Raw genomic sequence first — 9,457 nt, forward strand, 5'->3', positions numbered from 1 at the left:
CCAAGTGGATCCGGGTTCTGCTGTGAGTATTATGCCGCTTCGATTGATGCATCCACGGGCACTGTTATCTACGGATTCAACACTAGCGGGTCAAGACCCTTGGGTAAGATCTGGGTAAAGTGTCAAATGGGAGATTTGAAGACGGAAGTCACGTGTTATGTGATCGATGCTGAAACTTCATATAACTTACTATTGGGTCGGTCTTGGATCCATAGTAACGTTATAATTCCCTCCACTCTCCATCAGTGTTTGAAATATGTCAACAACTGATAATAGGGTTAGGACGGTGGTCGCGGATAAGCAACCATTCAAAGGGTATGAGAATTATTTCACTGATTCTCTCCTTTATGGTAACGAATCCGATACTGAATCATCAGCCCATGGCACGGACAGCGAGGAAGAAGCTGATACCGAAGCCGGATTTGATTACAATGGAGGTTATGTTTTAAACGACATTGTACCCTTTGTAATCAACCTTGACGATGAACAAACGTCAGAGGGCAGTTGTAACTGGAAACTTGCTAATAATGAAATAAATAACGATTTAGAGTACTCCCTGTCTCTTGATGATGTGATAAAAGAGTTGTATGATAATCCTGATTTGTATATGCCGCTTCGATAATCCTATGTAACCAAGGAACGCCTCCAGCATTCTTTCGGAACAACCATGGTCATCCCGAACAAAATAAGAGGCGCAAAAGAAGTGATTTACGGTAAAGGAAAAATCTCCCCATTACCAGATCATTTCTTAAGGGAAGATGAAGATGATGACAAACCTGGTCGGTATTTATCTAAGTATAGTCCAGAAGCGCGCAAGCTCATGGAAAAGCAGGGATATGATTTCACACTCGGAGAAGGTCTATACTTCGATCGAGGTCCTCGTACTCCAGCCAAAGCGGCATATGTACCAAAAGGGAAACCCGATGATTATTATAAATACAGACGAGGTTTAGGGTATGAATCTTCTTTAGAAGATGAATGTTGCTGGTTAATCAATGACCAATCATTAGGGCGGTACAAAGATGGAAATTCATCAGATGCCCCGGAATGGGATTCCGATACAAGTCTGAGAGAAGCTTTCAAAGCCCTAATGGCGAACATGGCTACAGCTGATCCGTCCACAATGGAGGACGACGATCAAATGCCAACATGGGAAGACCCATGGGTTCATCACCTGAACATGTAGTATGGTGATAGGTTTGAACAGAGAGAACCCCCTACTGAAGATAAAATAGTCCAAGTTAACATGGGTGACGAGGCCAACCCAAAGCATATATTCAACAGCGATAGTCTACCCCCAGATGAGAAGGAGGAATTAATTGCTCTCATCAGGGAATATATTAACGTCTTCGCATGGAACTATGAAGATATGCCCAGGCTCAACCCTAACGTGGCAATGCACCGCCTCGATATCAAGCCGGATGTAAAACCTGTCAAACAACAGCAAAGATGGTTTCGTCCGTAGATTATGGAAGCCATTGAGGCAGAGGTTAAAAAATTGATTGAATCAGGATTTATCCGAGAGGAACAACATCCAGACTGGTTAGCTTTATCGACTTCAGAGACCTGAATACGGCATGTCCAAAAGATGACTTTTCTCTCCCAATCACGGATGTCATTATCGACAATACATGCGGATTTGAGAGAATGTCTTTTATGGATGGCTTTTCAGGATATAACCAAATCAAGATGCACCCAGATGACGAGAAGCATACAGCGTTCAGAACGCCCCTTGGCGTCTTTTGCTACACCGTGATGCCTTTCGGTCTAAAGAATGCAGTGCCACGTACCAGCGAGCAATGTCTAAGATTTTCCAAGAACATCTCAGGAAAACAGTCAAATGCTACGTTGATGATTTGGTTGTAAAAAGCCGCAACAAAGAAGATCATATCAAGGACTTGAAGACGATGTTCGATCTCATGCGGAGTCATCAATTGAAGATGAACCCCACCAAATCCTTCCTTGGAATGTCTAGCGGAAAATTCCTTGGATTCATCGTCACCACTAAATGTATACGTATCGATCCTGATAAGGTGAAGGCGATACATGAACTGCAACCCCCTAGAAATCTAAGAGAACTCAGAGGATTGCAAGGGCGTCTAGCTTACATCCGGCGGTTCATCTCAAACCTATCTAGGAAGTGCCAACCATTCTCTAAACTGAACAAGAAAGGGGTGTCCTTTATTTGGGACGACGCCTGCCAAAAAGCATTCGAAGATATCAAAACGTATCTGACGAATCCTCCTGTTCTCGTTGCACCAAAATCAGGTAGACCATTCTTGATTTATCTCAAGACGATGAACCACTCGATAAGTGCCTTACTAGCACAAGACGATGATAATGGTCACGAACAGGCAGTCTATTACCTAAGTCGGATCTTGATAGGCGCCGAGTCTCGGTATCCGATGATTGAGAAAGAATGCCTCGTATTGGTATTCGCAATGCAAAAGATGCGGCATTACTTGGTTGGACAGACGATTTACGTCATTTCCAACGTTAATCCAGTACGGGTGTTTATGACGCAACCGGCCTCTATGAATTGGCGGTTAGCGAAGTGGGCCCTTCTCTTATCCCAATATGATTTGCACTTCAAGCAACAGAAATCGATCAAAGGACAAGCGATTTGCGATCTTTTGGCGGCAAACCCGACAACGGATACGGCAGAAGTATATGATGATTTGCCGGATGAAACCCACAAGGTTAACACTATGTCGCACCAACAAGTATAGCAATTATATTTCGATGGTTCTTTGAGGGCAGTTAATAGGACAATAACCCCGGGAGGTTCTACAGTCTCCTCCGGAGTTGGAGTTGTCTTAATCTCCCCGGGGAAGCATGTGATGCCTCGGGCTTATTCACTGACTAGTCCGTGTTCCAATAACGTAGCTGAGTACAACGCGCTTCTCATTGGACTCAGTTTTGCCAAAGAGCTGGGGGTCGAATATCTCGAAGCTTTTGGGGATTCTCAACTGATAGTTAACCAAGTCCGTGGAGAGTATGAAGTCAGGAACCAAGACCTGATCCTGTACCACCAGGAGGCCATCAAAATGGCAGGCTCTTTTGAAGAATTCTTTATTGAATACATCCCTCGTCTCCAAAATGCTTATGCGGATGCACTGGCAGCACTAGCGGTATCACTTGCGCAGCCTCCCGAAACTGAGCTATTAGTCACAGTAAGGACGCATCAACTCTGCATACCCATATACGATATGGATATTGAAGAGGAAGATGACGGAAACATAAATGCCAAGGAAGTGAATTCAACTCAAATTGGGTCTGAGTCCCGAGATTGGCGTTTTCCTATTATTGACTACGTCCAATATGGTATTTTGCCAGAGGATGTAAAAGAAAGGGAATCAATTCGCTGAAGAGCACCAAGATTATTCTATAATACCGAGACCCATACATTATACCGTAGAAGGTACGATGGTTTGTTACTCTGATGCCTTTCGAACAAAGAAGCAGAAGAAGTTCTTAAGGAAGCACACGAAGGAGAATGTGGTGCGCATCAGCCTGGTCCCAAACTGTATGATCGCATCAGAAGAATAGGATATTTTTGGCCAACGATGGTTCGTGACGCAATCGAATACGCCAGAGAGTGTCATGCGTGTCAAATACATGCAAATTATATGCATCAACCACAAGAGCAGTTGCACACGTTAACCACGTCTTGGTCGTTCGAGACATGGGGCATGGACATCGTCGGTCCTATTTTTCCCCCTTCAGTCAAAGGTGATCGATTCATTCTCGCAATCACGGATTACTTTTCAAAGTGGACTAAAGCAATTCTGCTTATAGAAGTGAAGACGAACAACGTCATCAGTTTTATCAAACATCATGTCATATATCGAAACGGCGTGCCAAGACGGATCATTCATGACAACGGTCCACAGTTCATAAGCAACGCCTTCGTCAGGTTTTGTGACAAGTTCAAAATTAAAGATATTTCGTCAACAGCTTATTATCCCGCTACGAATGGATTAGCTGAGGCATTTAACAAGATGATCATTAAGATCCTGTCAAAGCTCGTGAAGACCAATAAACGAGACTGGGACGATAAACTCGGTGAAGCACTCTGGGCTTATCGCACCACCATACGCACACCCACAGGGGCCACCCCATATTCGTTGGTATACGGATGTGAAGCTGTGCTACCATTGGAGATTCAAATCCCATCCCTTCGGATCGCTCTCGCAACCGAGATGACGACGGAAGAACAATATCATAAACGTCTCGAAGAACTCGAAAGATTGGATGAAAAAGCGTTTGGAAGCTTAACAACAAATTGAGTTTTATCAAGCCCGAATATCTAGGGCCTTTAACAAAAGAGTCCGACAGAGAAGCTTCAAAGAAGGAGATCTGGTCCTCGCTGCCCGCTGACCGATAATCCTCAACTCCAAGAAGAAAGGTAAATTTGAACCCAAATGGGAAGGACCGTTTGTGATAGACACAGTCTACTCAAACGGCGCATATTGCCTGATCACTCAAGAGGGCGCCAGGCAATTAATGCCAATAAATGGGAAGTTCCTGAAAAAGTACTATCCCTAGTACATTCAGGATAACCCATTCACCAGGAAGTTCATTGAAGAATATCACACTTAATATTCTAGAGGATAACCCAAAATCATCTTCACCACCAAAATCCCTCACTGATCAATTTCAATTGACAGTGAGTCCACCAAAAATGTCTTTCTGGCCCTCTTGACTCTTTCCATGAACTAGAGGTCCACTTTCGATTCAGAGTCCCCTTTCGATAAACGAAAGAACTGCCTTCTTTTTCTCTTTGGTTAAGCCTTCCCATGGTCATAACCTAAGCTAAAATTTCATTTTGATAAACGAAAAACTCATCTTCCGACTAGATAACCAATCCTATAAAAGGTAAGTTTATCTAGACCTTCCAGATTCTCGGAATGGAGATCCCACTCCTAGTTTCTTTTGTACTGGAAATAGAATATAAAATTCTTCCTTTCCAGAATCAGGGAATAGAATATAAAATTCTTCCTTCCTTGTTCTCGGGTTCGCCTTCACCCTAAAAGAAGACCGAGAAATAGAATATAAAATTCTTCCTTTCCCACACCAACCTTTTCTCATCATAGGAAGTTTATCCCGAATCCTTAGCAGGGATAAGTCTGCGCCTAACACGCGCTGCCGGTTTAGTCTTTTTTCGTAGAAAAAGACACCAGAGTTCGATTCTGGGGTATTCTATCCTGAAATCTAAGCAATGATAAGTCTACGCTTAACCCACGCTGCTGGTTAGTTCGTAACCGTCAAAAAAAACACCCGTTCACATATTCAACATTGTGGCAGGTTGTTATTAATAACACCAAAATCCATGCCTTACACGCATGGAGAATTTCATCCTGAATCCTAAGAAAGGATATGCCGACGCCTAACACGCGTCGCCGGTTTAGTCTTTCTCTCCGTTGAAGGCTGGGGGTTGGCCAAAAATCCTAAAGTCAACGCCTAACACGTGTTGCCGGGTAGCCTATTCCCGTAACAAGGGCGAAGTCTACGTATTCGAAGTCGTAGCACCGAGTCTAAGAGAATTCACTCTCTTAGCACAACGTTACATGCGGAACGGATTTAGACAATCCGCATGCTAGCCCGATTCAAACGGTAATTGGTAAAGGCTTATCAAACCCATTGAAGGCTGGAGGTTAGCCAAAAATCCTAAAGTCAACACCTAACACGTGTCGCCGGGTAGCCTATTCCCGTAATATTGGCGAAGTCTATGTATTCGACATCATAGCACAAAGTCTCAGAGAATTCATTCTCTTAGCACAACGTTACATGCGGAACAGATTTAGACAATCCGCATGCCAGCCCGATTCAAACGGTAATCGGTAAAGGCTTATCAAACCCGTTGAAGGCTGAGGGTTTGCCAAAAACCCTAAAAGTATTATGGTCAATCATTTCAAACAGAATGAGGAATCATAATAAAGATAAAGATAAAAACCAGTTCCACTAAGAAAATCAAAAGTCAGAGTGTTCAACAAATGAAATCATACATCAAGCCCATGGCTAAAAATCTGCTGACTAAACTTAGACAGCTTCTCATCATAAGCTTGCCTAAGCTCATCCTGCAACTCAGCTCTGATGGACTCTTACCTCCTCTGTCTCGACCAGCTTCTGCTTCAAGGACTTCAGCTCATCAAATAAAGCAGTATGTGCTTGCTGATCCTGTATCTTCGTCATCTGGAGAATACTCAAAGTCTCCTCTTTCTCACGAAGTTCTCTTCGGAGCTGGTCTATCTGGGTCTCACAAGAGGCAATGGAAGAATCAAGCTCGTTGAGTGAGGATGACCTAATAGCAAGGTTAGCCTCAACTCGATCTACCCGGTCCCGTTGCACCTGAATCTCGAGCTCATCAAGGATCCGAGTATCGCGCCATGTCTGTAAGCGAGTATCCAACTCGGCAGCAATAAATGAAGAAGCACCTGCATCCCGGAGCTCGCGAAATATCTGAAGCTCATGCTCTAGGCAATCAAGATCATCAACTATAGCCTTCACCAGATCCGGGTATCCTGCATCCCTTATTGAATTTATCTTAAGATCAAGGAATGGCTTAAACTAGTGAAGGGAAAGTCCGCCGTGGAAGAGTTTGCCAATCATAGCATTCACGAAGGAGAAGAAGGAGCGGACTTCTATGCAGATGACAATCTTCTCAGGGTCATTGTCCGATAACAACTCCTTCACGAGGACATGGAGCCGAGAAGAAAGCCCTGCACAAAAAGGAGAAATTCGTCAAAAGCACTTAATGAGGAAATAAATGATATTTCTCAGCTGCTTAATTTATACCTCTTTCCCCTTGAGTCACTGGGGGTAGTGGAGGTGTAACGGCTGTGGATGTATCGGCTGGTGTAGCTGGTCTCATAGCCGGCTCAACAGGATCAGTCTCGATAAAAGCTCCTGTCAAATATAAAACAGAATTCTCAGATGCATCACATTATAGATGCATTAGCCAAAAATTGGCTAGTCCTATAATTAACTTGAGAAGAGCCTCGTACCTTCAGAAGAACCATCCTCGGGATTCTTAGGGAGCGTAGACTCAGGAAATATATCTCCAGGAAACTGGTCATCAATCTGAGGAGAGCCATACATGTTCGCCGGAAAAATCGTTGCTTTCTTCATTGATTCCTTTGCTATCTTGAATAACAGTTTTTCGGTTACAAAAGATCCGGTCTTTTTTAGATCCGGTTACAATGAAAATCAAAAATAAAGAAAATTAAAAAAAAAATTACAACTTTTTCTCTTTTGTCGAACAAATCGCGAGCTCCTGTTATTCGGTCACTCGCTTGGGTGGGTTGTTTGCCTGCGCCGGGGTTGTTTGTCGTGGACCACCGCGCGATCTAGGTCCAAACAGATCTACGCAGTATAACGGGTATTACTTCACCAAGGAAATAATAGCCAGAGGGATTATTTCACCAAGGAAACAATCGCTCGAATCTCGGGATCAAAGACCAAGTTTTGATCCGGAGTGTAACAACGTAGATCTGAGATCTTGATCCCCTCGAACTCCTGCTTTTTTTGTGATGCGGGTGCTCACCGAGAATCAGATCCGAACGTCCAAGTCTTCAAGCTTTAAAAACTCCCAGATGAGGTCTCAATCCGGCAGAGTTTCGGCTCTCCAAAAGTTCTTCCAAAAAGTCCTCCAAAATGATGAATGCCCCCCGCCTATTTATAGGCAACCAGATCTGTGCATTTGGCACAGACGTTCTTTGACTGAGCTCAGGCGTCAGGCTGTGAAACGGGAGATGTCGTGGCGTTTGACAGAGGAGCATGAGAGCGTTCACTGCGGCTACATTACTCATCAGGCAGTTCCTGGTTCGAGCAGGAATCATATTGTTGGACTGCGTCCTGGAGTATTGGGGCTAGATGCACCGCCTCGTAACGAGTTCCTTGCCTCTGCTTCCACTTTGAGGAATCGTCTCGCTAACTTGGGACGGGAGATGCCTGCGCCGCGCCACAAATTCTATGGTTGGGTCCATTCTTTGGACAAGTTTTGGTGGGCTCGTATGACAAAGTATGTCTTGAGCCGATGGAGCGAGGAGTTGCATGCTTGCGGTCTTTATGCAGCCATTCGTGCCACCATGCATGGTTTACCCGTTAGTGCGAAGCATTTTTTTGCCTTATGCGAGCTTTATAATCCGGATTCGAACACCTTTCTGACTAGGCACGGAGAATTGGGTTTGGCTCTTCATGAGATGCATAAGATTTCTGGTCTGCCTATGGGTCAGATGTTATACCAGGAGTATTTTCCTTCCAACCATGAATTGAGTCAGCTGAAGGATCGCATGCCCGACCGTTACGAGACTTTATGGGACCTCACTTGTCACTATCACATTGCTTTGGCGCAGTCTAAGCCCCTAGCGAAGAGGACCAAATCAAATGTGAGCCTGAAGCAGTTCGCATCTTATTTGTTCAGGAATCTGGAAAGCAATTCTGGCGAAGCTATTTGTGAACTGGCACCGCTTACTCCTTCAGGGGTCAATGATTTGCTGAAGAAGGTTGACGCTCGCTCCTATACTAATAGCAGTCCTGAGAGCGGCTTTCCTGCAGGGACCAAGTTCAGATCATTTTTATTCCATGCGACTGTGCCGATTCGTCCGATGACCCTTCTTGCCGGTTACCTCGCTATCTGGTTAAAGAAATGCGTGGTCCCGTATCAGTCTGGTGACGCTCTGCCACTGGAAGTGCTCTACCCTGCAGTTCAACTTGCCTACAGAAAGGAACTTTCCCTTCTTCTGGTGATGGTGGCTAACATTCATCGAGGGTTACGACAGATTTCCGGTGCTTTTACACGGGAGGAGAAAGAATCGCCGACTCAGATTCCTACCACTAAGGTGGAGCTTCCGTATATTTATTTGATGGCTTGGTTCGTCCTTCATCATTCTGACATGATGTCGGTATCGCATGCCATGGACCACTTTGTTCCCTTACTACAGCTGCTTGAGAATGGCGAGTGGGAAGGGCGAGGATTCTCTGATATCAGGAGGCAGCTACAGGTCCACAAGTGCTAGGCGTTCTCTATTTGTTTTCTGCAGTTCTCTAGCCGGTATGGCGAATGTTTGATTGATGAGGAGAAACCGAGGGAGTATCGCAATTATTTAGATATCGGCTGCTTTAATTGGTTAGTGAACATCAGGCCGGGCTACCTGACTTTCCGGGTGGGGAATCAGTGTTTTATAGAGCCATATCTACCCTGCCGATTGCAGCTTCGGGCTCATGGAGGTTTGGTGGACGGTCTTCGTGCATGGTTGTGGACCGTGACAGGCTGCACTGGTGCTAGGTTCAGCCTCCCGGGTACTGAGCGACAGTTGAACCTCACTTTCTTGAGCTGCCGGTGGTTGTTAGCAGCTAATAAGACTGTCTCTGTGAAGCCTATTGAAGAGTTGGTGGCCGAAGAAGCCTCTCAGATTGATTCTCATGTGATCCGGGACAGTGCTTGGTCACAGAG

Source organism: Asparagus officinalis, chromosome 1 (genome assembly GCF_001876935.1).
Source record: "Asparagus officinalis chromosome 1, Aspof.V1, whole genome shotgun sequence".
NCBI lineage: Eukaryota > Viridiplantae > Streptophyta > Magnoliopsida > Asparagales > Asparagaceae > Asparagus > Asparagus officinalis.